Source organism: Mus musculus, chromosome 7 (genome assembly GCF_000001635.26).
Source record: "Mus musculus strain C57BL/6J chromosome 7, GRCm38.p6 C57BL/6J".
Lineage (NCBI taxonomy): Eukaryota > Metazoa > Chordata > Mammalia > Rodentia > Muridae > Mus > Mus musculus.
Window position 1 is genome coordinate 115,632,234 of NC_000073.6, and position 18,382 is coordinate 115,650,615.

General features: G+C 39.9%; 1 protein-coding gene across 50 annotated transcripts in view; it reads right to left on the reverse strand.

Annotated features, from left to right (window-relative positions):
• The window catches only part of Sox6 (SRY (sex determining region Y)-box 6), a 569,905-nt gene that overhangs the window by 161,362 nt on the left and 390,161 nt on the right, over window positions 1-18,382 (reverse strand). The window lies entirely within an intron of this gene.

Below are 18,382 nucleotides of genomic sequence, written 5' to 3' on the forward strand. Positions count from 1 at the left end.
TAGGTTGACCATAGTCAACTTATTATTATTTCTCCATTATCCCCACATATGGTCCCTTCCCTTTCCCAAAACTCTCTGTTCTAGCCTCCTTTTCTGTTGCTGTGGTAAAAACATAGTGGAAAAACAAGTTTGTTTCAGCATATAGGCTACAGCCAACCATTGAGGGAAATCAGAGCAGGAACTCCAATAGAAGCTTGAAGCAGGAACCATGGAGGACCATAGTTTTTGGGCTCATGCTCTGACTCACTCATGAGCCCAGGTTCAGCTAGTTCAGCCAGCTTACTTAGATACTTAGGGGCTGTCCCTTCCTGCATCAGTTAACAGTTAAGATAACCCCCGACAGACATCACAAGCAAACCTAATCTAGACAATTCCTTTAGAGGCTTTTCTCTCAGATGACTCTAGACAAAGCTGACTACTACATTTCCTTTTTACTTTCACATTTATCTTGTGGTTCTTTTGTTTGTATACTTTTTGTTTTTTGAATCTAGGTTCTGCATATGAGAAAGAATTCTATTTGTCTTCTTGTTGCTTTTTTGTATGATTGTTCTGTTTTGTTTAAATAGGTCCTCACTCTGTAGCCCAAGCTGGCCTTCTAGTCACGTCAATCTTCCTGCCTCATCTCTCAAGTGCTAAGCTTACAGGCATGAGTAATCATTTACATTTGGCTTTTGATGATCTCCATTTCCACTCATTTTCTAGCAAATGATTTAGTTTAATTTTACTCTTGTTTTTGATTAAATAAACGACCATGTACATGTTTCATATGTTTAATGTATTCATCTGCCTGTAACTTGGCCCTCATGATTAGTACTTCTGGAGGCCTGAGTATCTTCCAGTAGACTTACAGTGCTACAGACATATGTACTGGAAGAGTATCGTTGAATCTCACCATACTTCTATTTTTAGTTGTTAGTTTTGCTTTGTTTTGCTTTGTTTTTATTGTTGGTTTTTTATTTTGAGGGCTGGAATTCCATAATGACTAGACTAGATTACATTCCCACCATCTAATGGATAAGGTTTTCTTTTTCCCTGGGTCCTCACTAGTACTTATTCCTACTAGGGTGATAAAGAGTCATAGAACATTTTTGATTTATATATCCTTGATGATTAAAGATGTTGAAAACTTTCATGATAGATTGACTTAAAAAAAAGGAAACTTTTTGAGGACCATTCAATTCATTTTCCCCTTCCTGTATTTGGTAATTGTTCTTTTGACATTTAATTTTTAAAGTCTTTTATATCTATCATTTATATTTATCTCTGATCAGACTTATGGATAGCAATGACCTTCCTCCATCCTGTATGGTATCTCTTCACATTGGCTGTTGCTTCCTCTGTGGAATATAAGGTTTTTAATTTGAGGCAATCCCTTTTTGTTGTTTCTTGTTATTATTCCATTAGTTATTCAGAAAATTATTGCCTGTGCCTGCATCTTGAATATTTTCCTCCTGAATTTCAAATTTTTGGGTATTGCCTTCATACCTTTTATCCATTTTTAAATGAGTTTTGTGCAGGGAAAGAGTTAGGAATGCTCTTTCAGTCATTTATATAGGAACATCTAACTTTGCAATGCCAATTATTGAAGAGACTATAATTCCTTCAATGTATGTTTCTGCCATCATTGCAGAACCTGATTATCTGTAGTTATGTAGATTTATTTGTAGGCCTTCTAGTCTCTGTTGAGCCACATGTCTGTTTTTATGTTGGCAGGGTGCTGTTTCTCTTGTCTGGTTGTACACTGTAATTTGAAATCAAATGTGATACATTAAGGAATGTTTTGGCTACTCTGGGTCTTTTGTGCATCCATGTGAGTTTTAGGATGTTTTTAATTCTTATAAAGAATGTCACAGAACTTTAAATAGAGATCAAATCTGTGCATAGAATGCAACAATAATCTTTTTCTCAATATGAAGTCTGCAATCCATGAATATAGGCTGCTTTTCGACCTCCTAGTGCATTTCATTTCTTTCTTCAGTGGTTTAAAGTTTTGACTAAAGAAGTCTATGCTCACTAGTTTTAAGGCAACTTGACTGTTTAGCCTCTATAATTTCATGGCTTGTCAAGTTTTGTTTGCTATTATGCTGTCAATACTTAAAATTCTTATTAGCACATATTAGGTACCTGGTAAACATTTGTCAGCCAGACAAATATCCATCTTCTTTGGTATCCTGGAGACCCAGGCAGAAATGTGAGGACTATTTTTAACCTCTTCTTAAACCCAGCCATTTGCTCACTGTAAATTCATGCACTCAGTATCCTCAAATCCATCTCCATATCGAGAGCCACTGTAGGCTGGGTCCTGATTTTCTTCCCTTTCGGGCTGCTTGGACATTAGATGCACTCTGACTCTGCTTTGATGCGATTCTTCACAATGTTATCAAAATGGTCCCTCTGGATTTCAAATAACATATTTTTCTCTTCTTTAACTTCCCAGAGAACTGGTTATAGTTTGTCATATGAGGTCCACTGAAAAGACCCCCTTCAGCTTCATTGTGCCACACCTGTACTTGTGTACACCACTACAGCCTTACTGAGAAACAGCTCTCATCACAGCTTATCAACTGTATTATTAGTTAGCATTCGCTAAAGGAACAGAACTGATAGACTGAATACATATGGGATTTGTTATATTGGCCTACAAGATGCATTCCTGATAGTCCCCAAATGTCTGGTACATACTATAGAAGCCAAAACGAACAGCACTACTCAGTCCATGAGGATGGATGTCCCAGCAGCCCAATCTGGCTTTGAGGTCTATAGAACTGCTGATCTTTGGTCTATGCTACAAATCCAAAGAAGCTGGCTCTAATATTGGTGAAAGAATTCAGGTGACAGCAGATGCTGGCAAGGATGTGGAGAAAGAGGAACACTCCTCCAGTGTTGGTGGGATTGCAAGCTGGTACAACCACTCTGGAAATCAGTCTGGCGGTTCTCAGAAAATTGGACATAGTACTACCGGAAGATCCAGCAGAACCTCTCCTGGGCATATATGCAGAAGATGTCCCAACCAGTAAGAAGGACACACGCTCCACTATGTTCATAGCAGCCTTATTTATAATAGCCAGAAGCTGGAAAGAACCCAGATGCCCCTCAACAGAGGAATGGATACAGAAAATGCGGTACATTTACACAATGGAGTACTACTCAGCTATTAAAAACAATGAACTTATGAAATTCTTAGGCAAATGGATGGATCTGGAGGGTATCATCCTGAGTGAGGTAACCCAATCACAAAAGAACTCACATGATATGCACTCACTGTTAAGTGGATATTAGCCCAGAAACTTAGAATACCCAAGATAAAATTTGTAAAACACATGAAACTCAAGAAGAAGGAATACCAAAGTGTGGATACTTCATCCCTCCTTAGAATGGGGAACAAAATACCCATGTAAGGAGTTATAGAGACAAAGTTTGGAGTAGAGACGGAAGGAACGACCATGCAGAGACTGCCCCATCCTGGAATTCATACCATAATCAACCACCAACACAGATACAATTGCATTTGCCAGGAAGATTTTGCCTACAGGACCTTGATATAACTGACTCTTGTGAGGCTATGCCAGTGCCTGGCAAATACAGAAGTGGAAGCTCAGAATCATCTATTGGATGGAACACATGGCCCCCAATGGAGGAGCTAGAGAAAGTACCCAAGGAACTGAAGGGGTCTGTAACCCTATAGGAGGAACAGCAATATGAACTAACCAGTATCCCCTGAGCTCATGTCTCTAGCTGCATATGTAGCAGAAGATGGCCTAATCGGCCATCATTGGGAGGAGAGGCTCTTGGTATTGCAAAGATTATATGCCCCAATACAGGAGAATACCAGGGGCAGGAAGTGGACGTGGGTGGGTTGGAGAGCAAGGTTGGGGGAGGGTATAAGGGACTTTTGGAATAGCATTTGAATTGTAAATGAAGAAAATATCTAATTAAAAAAATTGAAAAAAATGGCATGGGGGAATAGAGGAACTTTCTGGCAAAGGTGAGAGCAATTAGGTGAAAGTTTTCTTCTTCTTCTTCTTCTTCTTCTTCTTCTTCTTCTTCTTCTTCTTCTTCTTCTTCTTCTTCTTCCTCCTCCTCCTCCTCCTCCTCTTCCTCCTCCTCCTCCTCTTCCTCCTCCTCCTCCTCCTCCTTCTCCTCCTCTTCCTCCTCCTCCTCCCCCTTCTCCTCCTACTACCTCTTCTTCTTCCTCCTCTTATTTAGGCTGCTGTCAAAGGTGCTGCCCACATTTAAGATTGAGTTTTACTGCTTCCATGATCTGATGAAGAGAGTCCCCCACAGGGTTGCACAGCTGCTAGGATTGTAGCTGGTTACAAATATAGCCCAGCTGACAAGTGAGATGAGCCACTCTACCAGTAAGCACTCTTCTGTACCCTTGCAATGCCGGGGTCCCTCCTATTCTGCTTCACATTACCAATCTCACATTATTTGGCTCAAATTTCACTCAGACTCATCAATCTGCCCTGTGGTGGCAATGAGTGAACAGATACAGCACAGTGCTCAGCATATCCCAATGCTGCCCTAAGGAATGTGTCATTCTTCTTTTGTCTCAGTGCAATACCCAAAGTGTAGTCAACGTTAGTTTTAAGTAAAAGTTGTTATTTTTCTAAAAATCATTTAAGCAAGCAATTAGTTACAGCTAGGGAAACATGTTCCAACATGTAATGAAAAACAACTTATGACTAATATACATATAAAATAATATGTATAACTAGTCTCCTACTTATATCTACCCAAACTCCTCTTCCACCACCTTTCTGCTTCTATAACAAGAAAACGAGAAAAATAGGAAGGGAAGTGGAGGGAATCGGAATGATAAAGAAGGGAAGGAATTAAATATTCTGGATATTCTGGAATAGCTTCCTCTAAATATTTAAACTTCAAGTCAGAGTTACCAGTGTGTTAGAACCCAGGGTTTTCCCCTGGTCTTTGGGAGGGAAAAATATACCTCACACCATCTGACTACAAACATTTTATATTGTGCATTTTAGAAATGAGCAGAATATGAAATAAATGTGTCATTTACAGGAGAAAGATAATGCCCACAGTCCCCAGAGGACTTGATGCCAAAGTCATATCTACTAATAACAGAGAAATAAAAACACTCCATTCAGAGAATACCCTCATCAAGCACACTATCAGTGCTGCTGATGCTGGCCAGAATTCTGACATAAGTTCCTCGCCTAGAATCATTGAAGGTTGGCAGTGACCGGTGCCTCAGTTAGGCCCTACTTCGGTTCAGAGAATGAAAGTCACCTCAGATGAGAAAAAAGTAACTTCATCAACTGCTAACAACATCAGGGTGATTAGTGGTGCTCATGTTTCTTGTCATATCCATCCATTTTATTTCTCAACATTTTCCTTCAGGTCTCCAAAACCGGTATGTGGAGGAATTGCTGCTCATTCAGGAAAAGACATGTTTCCTGTTTTGAATTTTTTGATTTGGCCTCACATGATCAAAAGCTAATTCAATAGAAAAAATATTAGGTGATGTGAACTTGTGAACTGATAGAAAAAAAATGAGCACAAAAGACTGTTATACAGCACTCTGAGTAAAATAAGACTCTAAAGCATAAACCCGTGGATTTTAGTAACCATGTAACTATACACACAACTGTGGAATCTTTTAAATTTTTGACCAAGTGGAATTTTAGGTTAAATTTAAAATGTAATAAAGTTTGTAACATATTTAGTTGCTATTAAATAGTCTCCTTTCTACTGACTTTTATTGGCACGCAGAACAATCAGACTTTTGATAAGTCTGTTTCTACCTATAAAACGCTAGTTAATGCAACAGAGCACTGGGCTGAGTGAAACCTCATAACCAAATATGCACAAGTGGCAGGGTCAGAGAACAGGTACTGAGAAGTGGGTTAAGCCTCTTCTGTACAGGGTTTTGTTTGGGGTTTCTCATAGAGTAAGGGTGAAGACTATGCAAAAGAATTACCTTACAAGGGAGTGCAGGGCTCAACTGCACTGACCATACCTGAAAAAACTGCCTTTCATATACTAGTGGATGTGGTTAGGCGGCAGCAGGGTGAGTTCTCTCTAAAAGCAGAAAGGTAAGACAAATGTGGGGAATGGGTACATATTTAATAAAGAACCACATTTGAAAGCTGGGTAGAGGGGTACAGGGCAGAGGGACAGGGACCACTGGGACTTAACAAAATGTCCTCCAATAGGCAGAGAGCACTGTCTGTTATCTGGACAAAAATATGCCTCAACTTCAGATTTACATCCTCTGCCCATGGAAACTGACAGGGAAGGGCAGGGTCAGAGTTGTACAGCCTGACAGAAGTGAGGCAGGGTCTGCATATTTCGTGGGCTTGAGTCTGTTGCTGTCCTCCTGTGTTGGGTGGGCATTGAGCTTTCTTAGGGGGTGATTTGGATACTACTTGCCTAATTTCCGTCACAATCACTTTCCTTAAACACCAGCTTGAGCCATTACAGGCAGTGTGGTAAATTGCTTCACAGGGATAGAAGATGATGTGGCTACTTTTTAGAAATCAATGTCATAAGAATAATCTTTATGTTAAAGTGGGTTGGTGCACAGACTATTGCAAGATACTGTTTAGAAAACTCCTGGACTGAGGATAAAATTAAGTGTAGAATGTTTCATTTTGTCAGGCGAGGCTTTATTTGAATTTCTAAATTATCCTTTTCCTGGAGTCTACAAAAGTAGCAGAGTGGGCCCAGGGGGCTAATTATTATTTCTGACTGTGAATAACTTTAACATATTTTTAAATTAGTGAATGTTTGGAACTGGCCTCTCTTAATTTTTTTTTATTATCAAATACAAATTCTTACCAAAGCTTCAAGAAGAATTCAAACTCCTGGTGCTACACTAATGATTCTGGCTCCTCAGGTAGTGCCAAATAGCTTTAGTTTAATATCCAATTAGTTTGTTGTTCTCTTCAATATTTCCCCCATCACAGATTTGGTAAGCCAAATCTCAGTGAAGAACATGCTCCGAGCCATTTGTCAGTTTCCATTGGTACACACGGATTTCAATCAACCAATAGGATTTCCCTGCATCAGAATTTGGTAGAGATGCAACTGGTTCATGTGAAGCACGGTTTTGGTTCCTACACCACACCACTGTATCTTTAAAATGCATGTTAGCATTAACGAGTATTTTTATAACGGTAAACATGAGAATGATTTTAAATAGTACCAAGTTATCTAAATTAAAATACTTTATCGATTTTATTTTTATTGTTAGCCATGAAAGTTCACACAGATTCTTTAAGAAGGCACAAGATGATGGAAATTCTGAAAAAAGCAGAACAAAGAGAAAATAGGATGTTGGGTTTATGCAGCACAACAAAATTTCCACTACATAAAAGCTGCTGGGTGGACAGCAGGCAAAGTTCACACTAGTCACAAAGTCAGATGGCTCCTGTAGCACTCATGTAACATAGCTCACACTAGTCTTAAAGTCAGATGGCTTCTGTAGCACTCAGGTAACATAGCTCACACCAGTCATAAAGTCAGATGGCTCCTGTAGCACCCATGTATGCAGGTTTCTCTTTCTTCCTCACTGGCCCTCTGAGTGCCATAACACCTGGCACCCACTTAAAACATTATCTTCAGCTTGCCCCAGGCTCTCATAGGCCGAAATTACTATTTTTTTCTGGGATTCACTGTTTGACTATGCCAACCTCTCCTTTGGCAGGGGCTATGCTGTGGCCTACTCTATCAGACTGTGGTTACCCACTATCTTGTCCCTCATCTCCCTCCTGGCACTAAGACAATAAATTAATAGAATTTTCTGATTTCTTCTGTGTACCTCATCTGATGCAAATATTCTGTATAATTATATGTGCTGGAGCTTTCAGGCCTTCTACTTTATACCTATAACTCAGATCCCTTGTTAGTAAACTTAGCTTTAAATTCATTATGATGGTGATTAACTATGTTAAGCAAAAATAACTGAGAATTTCCCAATTTTACATGGACAGTCCTATTTACAGCTTCAACTAGCTATATCCTATATTCTTCAAAACAGGAGGAATTGGGTTTGAGGTTTTACTAAGATGGCCACATAACCTGGATGTGTTATCTCTTAAAGAGCATCTCATTCTTTTTTGATATTTTGTGGGATATAATGTGTGCTTTTTCACATTTCTTACATAATTGAAAAGCCATCTCCATCAACTTCGGCCTGAGTCCTCAGTGATTGATTGGTTTGACCAAGGTCAGTGTTTCAAAAAATATTATTTTTGTTGTGACAAGTCAGTGAGAATAGAAATGGTGACAAGGCAAAGATAGAGAAGAGAAGGGAACAGAGTACAGAACAACAGAATAAAATGGAATATAATACAATATAGAAGAATAGAATAGAATAGAATAGAACAGAATAGAACAGAACAGAACAGAACAGAGCACAGAAGAATAAAAGAATAGAATAGAGTGGAAGGAATGGAAGGGAATGCAACAGACCAGAACAGAGGAAAATGAGAGAGACCAAGATTTTCATAAAATGAGTGAAGAAAATAAGTGTTGAGGATAAGAACAAGAAGATAAAAATGAAGGAAAGACTGAAGAATCAGAGAAAGTGACATAGAATGCCAGCAGAAAGACTAGACTAGCAGGAAAATATGGGATGTGGAGATAGAAGAGAAGAGGACCTGAAAGGAAAAGAAAGGAATCAAACACAAAAAACCCAAGCAGAAAAGGCACAGAGTGGTCCATTCTGGGAAGGGAGTGTCATTTAACAGAACCTCAGCTTCTGTCATACACAAGCACAAACCCGTATGAGGTCAGGAGCATTGAAAATGAGTAAACCAGGCTGCTCTCCATCCAGGTTCCTCCCAGCCAAAAGAATCTCAGACCTTTTATATCTTGATTTTATCTTTCATAAAAGAAAAATTTAACAAGTAGGGCCATGATTGGAAAGAAACATGATGCAAAGATTACAAATGACAGAACATGTGATCTCAGTCTTAGAAAACTTTAAGTGCCATTTATTTTTCACTGAAAAACAGCTAAGCCACGTGTCGAACAGGGTCTCTGAAAAGGCATAATCCAACAGAGGAGGACACTTTCTACATATACTTTCCAGATATAGTCTCATGATGAAAACTCTCTTTGTCTCTTAAAGGCAGGAAAATATGACTAGAGACATACTCAGCAGCTGAGTGCTTGCTGCTCTTCCGGGGCACCTGGGTTTGATTCCCAGAGTCCATATTATCTTTTCTTTTTATCTTAATTCATTTACAACTATGGATTTACTTAGAGTTGATTATAAAACAGTGTAAAATCTACTTACGGTGGAATAATTTTTGGTGTATTTTCTTGGGAATTCCAATTGTTCCACCTTTCATGGTAACCTCTAAGACACTAAGAGCTATCTCACATCTTAGGGATGCCCTGGATGCTGCATTTTAATGCACCTAAGGGTCCATCAAAACAGATCGCTACAATTATTTCTATTGCACTAACTATAGACTCTTTCGTTCAGACTACTAACTTTATCAAATTAACATTAATAGCCAATTTATCTACAAATCCATGTCCACAATGGACAGACTTCACCTTGATAAGGTCAGTGCCTATGGAATTCAACAAATTCTTCTCATTCATGGAGCTAAATATTTTAGTGTAATTTGTTTCATGCATGTGCTTTTCAACATTTGCTTCAATAACTAATATATGCACAAAAGAAGAAAACTGAGTAATTCTGTGTGTTTTACAGTAAAACTGTTGAAAATTATACTTGTCCAACAATATTCACCAATGTTCACCATGTATAAAGCACCAAGTAAGCATGTTCAGACTGCAGAAATGTCTTGTCTTGTCTTGTCTTCAGGTGGACACTTATCTTGTAGGAGGATAAGACGTGTACAAATAGCTAAAGTCAGTGCCCATAATAAGTGGTATGAACATCTTGAGGGGCTGTGGAAAGTCAGAAGAGAAAGAACTGTGATGGAAGGTACCAATCACAGGTGATCAGTGAAGGCTTCATTGAACCAGGTCTTAATGGATCTCCAAGGCTCTAGGAGGTAAACAGGACTGTGAGAACATGGGCAGGTGTCTTGGTTCCTTTTACATTATTGCTGTGATAAGACAAGACTAAGAAAACTTAGAGAAGAACTTATTTGGGGCTTATGATTTTAGAGAGTGTGTCAATGACCATCATGGTTGGGAACATGGTAGCAGGTCAGCAGGTCAGCAGGCATTGCACTGGAACAGTAGCTGAGAACTTACATTTTGAGACACAACCACTAGGTAGAGATGCAGGCTTTTGAAACCTAAGCTCACCTCCAGGCACACACCTCCTCTAACAAAGCTATACCTCCTAACCCTTCCCAAACACTTCTACCAACTGGAGACCAAGTATTCGAAAATATAAGCTTATGGGGGCCATTCTCACTCAAACCACTGCAATGGGTATCCCAAATAGAAAAATGATGTGATAGGTGGCTTGCACATGGGAAAGTACAAGCATGCTCAGAAGGTTGCACATGGGCAATGTAGTGTACCATCTAGAGAGCCATGACTTCAGGCTCAGACCTCTGAACTCTGAAGACCATAACATACTGACACACTTTACCCTCACAGTCCCAATGTCTCCTTTGAATTCTGATTTGTAGATCTTCTGGCCTGCTTAGCACAACTACCTCATGTTCTACTACTCCTTCAATTTCTCAGCTCCATACTTAATTCAGATTCTCTGCTCTCCCTCCCATTGCCCATCCTTGTTCCCTGCTCTCACCAGTTCCCAGTGAGTTACACAAACCAGTGGCAGCTCCATTTTACCACTTTCTTAGGTCCAAATCCCCCCTTAGGTGAGGTTACCTCTGACTCAACCCCCATTCTCTCCGCAGCTCTCTGTTTTCGCCTTCACAGAGTATGTAGTCATTGCTACTGTTTCTATAGCTCTGGTCAAAGCAATCGGCAGGTTCTGCCAGAACTTTCTCAGTGTTCCCTGTGTTCACTCTTGACTCCTTTACAGCACTCCAAATCTGGATCAAGCCAGAATAAGCTTGTTAAAACCCTGGTCAGTGTTCACATCCTTCTTTTCCATGGTTGCCTATCTCACTAAGATACCAGAGTTCTCCTGTCTGCCAGCCACACTGGGTCCTTCATACTCCTTACCTACAGCTGACTTAGTTACCTTATGACTTCTGCATATGCTTTTCCCTCATCCTAAAAATGTCTTCCTCTGAATCCACAAGACTAGCTCTCCCAATTCCTTAGAGTCTCTGTGAAGACATCTTTTTGATCAGTGCTTTCCCATCCTGTTTATGATTCCTTTCCCCCAATGCTCCTCCAGCTCCTGTCTATACTAGCACGCAATGTTACTCACCTTGTGCACTTTCTGCCTGTTCCCACTGCCATGGCAACTTAACATGGCAGAGGGTACTACATACCATCACATCCTCAAGACTAGAAGTATAAACATAGGATAAAAACTGCTAAGTCATTCAAAATTCGAAGGCAGAGGGCCCCATTAGGGATATCTAAGCAGAAGAGAAACAAAGAGAAATGATTGCTTTGGAGTATATATACAGAGTGAAGTAGAGTCAGAGACCATCAGGTGGGGAAGCAGTTTAAGCCAGTTTCAGCAATTTGTTGGTGGAATCTTGTTGATAACAATAGATTAAAAAGCAGATAGGCTAGACCAGGGACATTTGAGGTGAACTGAACTAGAATTGGTGATTCTATGATATACCTATAATAGTGAGTAATACAAATGACATGGATTTGCAGTAGTGTTGTTGTGTATAAGAATGGGAAACAGACTGGAGTGGGGCTTACAGATGGTTACCGACTGTTACCTTGGGATACCCCCCCCCGAATAAAAGTGGGAACAAGCTTAACCTCATTGATACATGTTAATAAGAGTGCTGGGATTTTTTTGACTCAATTCTGAGTACTCTGATATATTTCATCATCTCGTGCATTCCAGATCTAGAGCAAAGGTGGCTCAGTCAGCTTAAATGGCTTGCAGTGTTTTACTTCTAGACCATTCTTTGTGACAGAGACTTCATGACAGTGCCTCTGGGTATTAAACAAGGCATCTAACAAAAAGCACTTGGGAAGAAACAGCTTCTACTTATTTTCTTCCCCAAGTCAAAGTCAATATTTTCACCCTCACAATAGAGCTATTACCCCATTTCCTTCAGAGTCACCTGCACTCTAGTTGAAACAGTCATGGGGTGAAGTTGTATTCTTCACACCTGTTAATGATGCATCACAAAGACCACTTCACAAATGCCATCAAATAAGGTGTCTATCTGCTGTCCATCTCTACAACTGTAATGAATAGTTGCCACTTTTCTATTCTGTAACATAGACTCTACCACGTACACTAGACAGTGCTACACGAAGTGAGCAAGAGGTGTCTGAGTTTGTGCCAGGATACCATATATGAAGGATTCCGGATGTTTTTATGTTATATATCTTAAATATAGATTTAACAGTATTTGGAAGAAACTTTTAATCACATCAATTGTGAATATTCTATAATTTATTTCATATCATAAAGCCATGCTTTATTCTTGAGACCTAAGTTCAGAGTTTAAAGAGATCTCCATTTACAGATAACCCTTTATAATAACCCAAAGAACTCGTGTTTCCTGCTTCCTGCTTTAAGAACATAAAAATCCAACGATTAGTCAGAAGATGGTCATTTCTTATGATTAACCCTATCTTTATAATTCCCTGCATTCCCATGCAGACACACTAAAATGGACTCCAGTAGGCAGTACCTGCTGGAAAGTACTGATTCTGAAAAAGAAAACCCTTCAAAGATAAAGATCAGTCGTCAAAACAAAACAAAACAAGAGGAAGAGCAAAGGGGCACTTCCTTGGCATCCTTTCTTTTCTGCTGAGGCACATGTAGCCTTCATCTGTTCTGGCAGAAGGACAGATCTTCATCTGTTTGTGCCCATTGTACAGTTGGCTGATATACAATCAGAGGAACACAATACAGCTGTAATGAAGTAAACATGGCAAATGTGGGAACCTGATGAAGACAAGAACAGTGCAAAGGGGAATATTCACGTGACTTCCCACCTGCACCCTTTAACAATGTGGATTGCACTGAGACAAATGAAAGATTCAAAGCCCAAATCTCCTACAGAAAAGGTTGCCATAAGGACCCCTCCACATTTGAAGACAGTGCTGTCAAAAGAAAGGTTCATAGTGTTTCCAGGGGTGCTGCTTAGTAAATAGTTTAAATTCCTTCCACTTGAGACAGAAATCCCAAGTATATTGGCCTCTCCCCTCCCCCTCTATTGAGTTAATATTCCATGATATACACCAGGACTACTGAGGGGAAAACCTCTCTTCAAACAGCAGAGATCAGCAAATGGCTATTTCACAGAGAATAAAAATATACCCTAGTAGTTAAAAACAAACAAACAAACAAACAACAACCATGTGGCAAAGCCATGTTAATAAACCTGGAGTAGTGTAAACTATAAGAGAGTGGCTAAGCGGAGAGAGTAATTAGCCTTTAGCATCCTCTTCCTTCAAGAATGCATCCTCCTGTGTTCTTTTGAACAGCTCCAGCCCTGGCTGCCTTTGTTGGGCTTGGAAATTGTTCACATATGAGAGGAATTAAGCCCTCATTTAACAGAGGCACATGCCTGTCAAGACCAGAGGAACAAAGACTAGTCCCTGGGGTCTGTTCAGCTCCCAGAGGCTGCCACTCATTCTGTTAGCAATGCTAACCCTTTACAGAATGTGCATAAAACCCAATAAATCATTTCATCTACTCTGCTTAATGCATAAGAGCCTGACCAGTTTTCGGTGTTTTTCTTGTACAAGTTCACAGCTAGTTGGAAGCAAACAAACAAAAAAAAAGTTCCTATTGTTTGTTTTCAAAATGTCCTGAGACTTTTCTTTTGTAATGTGAATGTCCTGAACACTATCCACAAAAGTAAGGAGGCAGTGTCTCCTCAGATCTCCTCACACAGATCTTTCCCACGTGGATGGTTAATCTTAGCTCTCATTCTGTAAACGCCAGTGCCTCTCACAGCCGGGTTTAAGCCCAGCTACAGGAGCCATTCCTGGCAACACTAAAATGGAGAGGCCGAGAACACCACAGAATTGCCATCCTATTCAAATTCAATACCTCACCCCTCTGGATAGAAGGGCAAAGCATTCTCAAGGCAGAGCATGCAAGGACTGCTTACTGCAGGCTCTTTGCACCAGGAAAGTGCAACAGCCTTCTTAGAAGCCTAAATACCTTCCCATATTCTTATTTCCCAGGATATACAACATTCCTCTGGGGAAAGATACTGATGAAGCAATCTTCAGAGTATTGCCTCTCACCCAACCCCACTTACTACTTTACCTGATGATAAGGCTGTGGAGGTAGAGCACCAACCATGCTTTAAGAGTTTTCAGTTTTTAAAGCAGTGAAGAGACAGGCTAGAGTGAAATGAATATGTGTTCATACTTATTAAAATGACTACTCCATTTAAAAGTAAATTGCTCGTTTCACCTGACTGTGCTGCATTTAGAGAGAGCAAACATGCCAAGGCTCTGCTACAATGGTGTTAATATTCCCAGAAAATGCAGAGTTGCAGGGCTGCCAGCTTCAATTCTTAAGGTGCCCTGAACTCAGGAGCCATAAGAGCCTGGTAGCACAAGGACTGTCCCTTAAGCAGCAGGGGGAGAAAAGCAGGCCTGAGTCTGCTAAGTAAAACCAGATCTAGCCAGTGGATATCTGACAAAGCCCTACAGTTAATGGGGACCATAAACAAACCATGAGACCAGCATGGCAGGAGCTTCCCAAGAATCATTGTTATAATAAGCTTCATTCCTATTTACTTAGGTAGCTGTCAGTTGTTCAATGGGCACAAATGCCTTATGCAAGAACAGATAAACTATACCCATGTCTCAGCAGAAAGGAAAGAATGAAGTGGTAGTACATCAGAGTCCTTCTCATTTGTAATTCTGGATCCTCCCCAGACGGTTTATCCATTTTCAAATAACAAGTTGTTTTCACGTTTGAACCACAATCACATCTTGCAGGCCGTGGCACAGGCAGATATCAGAATGCAGTGCCACAACAAAATTAAATAATCCTTGAAAAAATACAACAAAGTTTATTTATAAAAAATGGCATTAAGGTGAACTGTCTAATAAGAACTTAGATTTGCTTAGATAGAACATTATATGGTTCTGTTTTAGATTCATCCCTAAAGCCCTGAAATATATTAGAATTTTAGTGAGTAATTACCCTATTTACTTCAAACAAAATGGGAGGAAATCGAAAAACCATATTAAGCGCTACCACACATCAGAAATGAAATTCTCTCATATTTTCATCATACAACCCAATAAATAAATTGTAGTTGGAAAATTCATTGGTACCAGAAGATGAAACATAACTAGCTACAAATGAAGAAATAGCCGTAAGGAGTCACATCCAAGTTATCTACACAGGAAACCCACTTCCAGGAAGCATATAGGGAAATTTCCCCTTTGTTGATTGACTGACTCCCCTCCCCCGAGTTAGACAAAGTTCCAATCATTTAACCTCTCTTTCTAAATGAAAATGCAACTGGTGGTGAAATCAGCAGACTGAGAACTGCTCTGTATATTCTGTATGCCGCTGACGGAACACTTCAGTGGGATGTGTTGTCATTTCCTGCAATTAATAATACCTTGGAAAGCTATGAATTTTTCCCCCAAATTATAATATTTTACTTGTAACACTAAAATTAAGTTTGAGTCACGCTTTCCATTATGGATCCCTAGTGCCAGGAATTTGTCATTAACTGCAAGATGTGTTTGCTGTCCCCTGAAAGCAGGCCTTTATAGTCCTCTTCCTAACTAAAGTTTTCTAAAAGTCCCCACAGCCAGCATCTAGGTGGCAAACATTGCAATCCATTGCAATGTTCCATGGAGGCATCCCACAATTCCAAGCTCTTTCATGGTTTACAACAGCATCCTCCTCTGAACATGACCAATGGTACAGTCAACTTGGCATTTGTCCTCAAGCTTTCCTGGCAAGAATGCCACACCCTCTCTTTACTCTAAGGCCCTACATCTATTCTTCCACCCAGGATCAAAGCTCCTCAGAATTTCAGGGGCATAATTTAGAAACCTTGCTTTAAACACAAGAAAGCAGAATTATCTGAAGGACATGCAGCAGGAGCAGTGCAAGGACCAAGCACAGATGTGCTGAATCCCAGTCTGGGCTGCCCTCTGTCCTGAGCACGTCTTTCTTCTTTGCCCTGAATCTATTTTGTCTCCATTTGGGTATTCCTGTCCTCCACTGAGATGGGAATGCATTCTATAAAGAGCAGGTCAGTCACTCTTCTCTAGGCTTGAACATCATGGCCTCCCAGAGCCAAGGAGGGTATTCAAGTGTGGAATTAATCCATTGTCCCAGGGAAAGTCAGGAGAATTAGTCAAAAACAGTTGTGCGTATCAGTAAAAACAGGTTTTAAACCTGACTGAAAATGGACTCTACCTTCATTCTGATTTGGAAACTATTACAGTTCCCTCCTTGAAGGATGCAGTTTTACATTTTCCTAATGGACAGGGAGGTGAGAGAAATGGATGCAGCATCTGGCAGGAGACATTATGCATTTTGAATCATTTATTTTCTTTTACTTTGAATAGGTAAAAATGTTGGGCTCTGACCCTAATAACTTTGAGTGGGAATTACTATATGTGAATTAAGAATGGTTATGTCAGGACATCCCTCAGCATTCAGAAGACATTCCCTTGTGCTCCATCAAGTGCCACACAGTATATCAATTTTTATTCCTATCTCTCAAGCCTGGTATGCATACTGTTTAACTTCTTAAATTCTAAGTGTAGACATAACTCACAAAAGCCAGGCAAGTGCTTGACTTATGGGTGATGGCACATGCAAGATTTACATCAACAACTTTGTTAGACAAGGTCTTCTGTGTTTGTGCAGCCACACTGCACAACTCCATCTGTGTTTTAAAAGCTATAAAATAAATTGGAAAGGTTTGCTTGCTGTCCTTCTAATTTCTCAAGCACCATCGATCTAATAACAAGGACTATTTTAGCGTGAGAGCAAGGAATTGAGCCCTGGTTTCCCAGAATAAAATGCCCCATTCCCTTCTGCACCATCTTCAGGCAGCACTGTCTAATTCCTAGCTGACTATTCCTACACGCCTGAAAAGCCTTACTCCCTGACAATGGAAACAGCTCTCATTTGGCAGCTAGAGGAAATAGTTGCTTTTCCTTTGCCTATAGTTATTATGGAGATAATACTTGATTACAGCATTACACAATGATTATCTTCTAATCACATCACCAATTTGTAGGTTCTGAACATACATGTGTGTATCTACATAGACTCACATATGTGCACATCTGCTTCCCTTTAGTATCTCTGAAATTATTTCTGTACCCCATCACCCAGGAGAAGTACTAATGATAGTGTGGCAGCAGATACTAGGCATGGGCTTACTTGGGGCCTTTTACAATTATCTCTGATCTCAAAAACTTATGTAAGGTACCATATAACAATCCATTTTTAGGAATTAGGAAATGAAGGCTCAGAGATCTAAAGCAACTTTTCTGGAAGCTAGTAAACGGGATAATAGACTACAAAGCTAATCATTAACTGGACTGGGATCTACAACCTGCTTCATCACCTCCAACACCTGTGCTCTACTCTCCTAAGCATGAACCCAGAGTGCTTGGTTTATATACAGGAATCTAGTTTCTAGTGTCCCTAGATTCATACATTCTTCATGGATGTTAAAAGGTAGTCAGTTTTACAATTTTAAAACACTTTAAGAAAACAACAGGTTATGAATTGGGGATGCAGTACAGTTGGTAAAGCTCTTGCCTAGCATAAACAAAGCCCTGGGTTGATCCGCAGAACCAAACAAGCAAGTCATGGTGACTTATACCTATAATTCCCGCACTCAGTGGATGAAAGCAAGAGGATCAGAGCTTCACTGTCATCCTCAACTATACCGAGAATCCTAGGGCATCATGAGTAAGAACTCCACTTCACAATTAATTAAACAAACAGACATTTGGATGATTATATGTGTGAGTATAGTATTGTAATGTACAAGCATATGTGAATACAGCTGCATGTACATGTATATGAATTCTAGGTTGTTTAGATCATCTCTGTGACTTACTTTGTTGAGACAGGGTCTCTCACTGAACCTGGAACATAGCTGGTGACTAGCAAGTCCCCAAAATCCTCCAGTCTCCACTACTTACAAAGCAAGGTTTCAAGCATGAATGTGACCACACCCAGCTTTTAATGCAGGTTCTGGGATTCAAACTCAGATCTTTATGCTTATTCAGCAAACACTGTTACCTGCTAAGCCATCTACCTGCCCAATAAGAATGTCAGAGTAGGGGATAGTTCATGTGGCTGGTTAAAAAAAAAAAAAAGCTGTTTAGAATA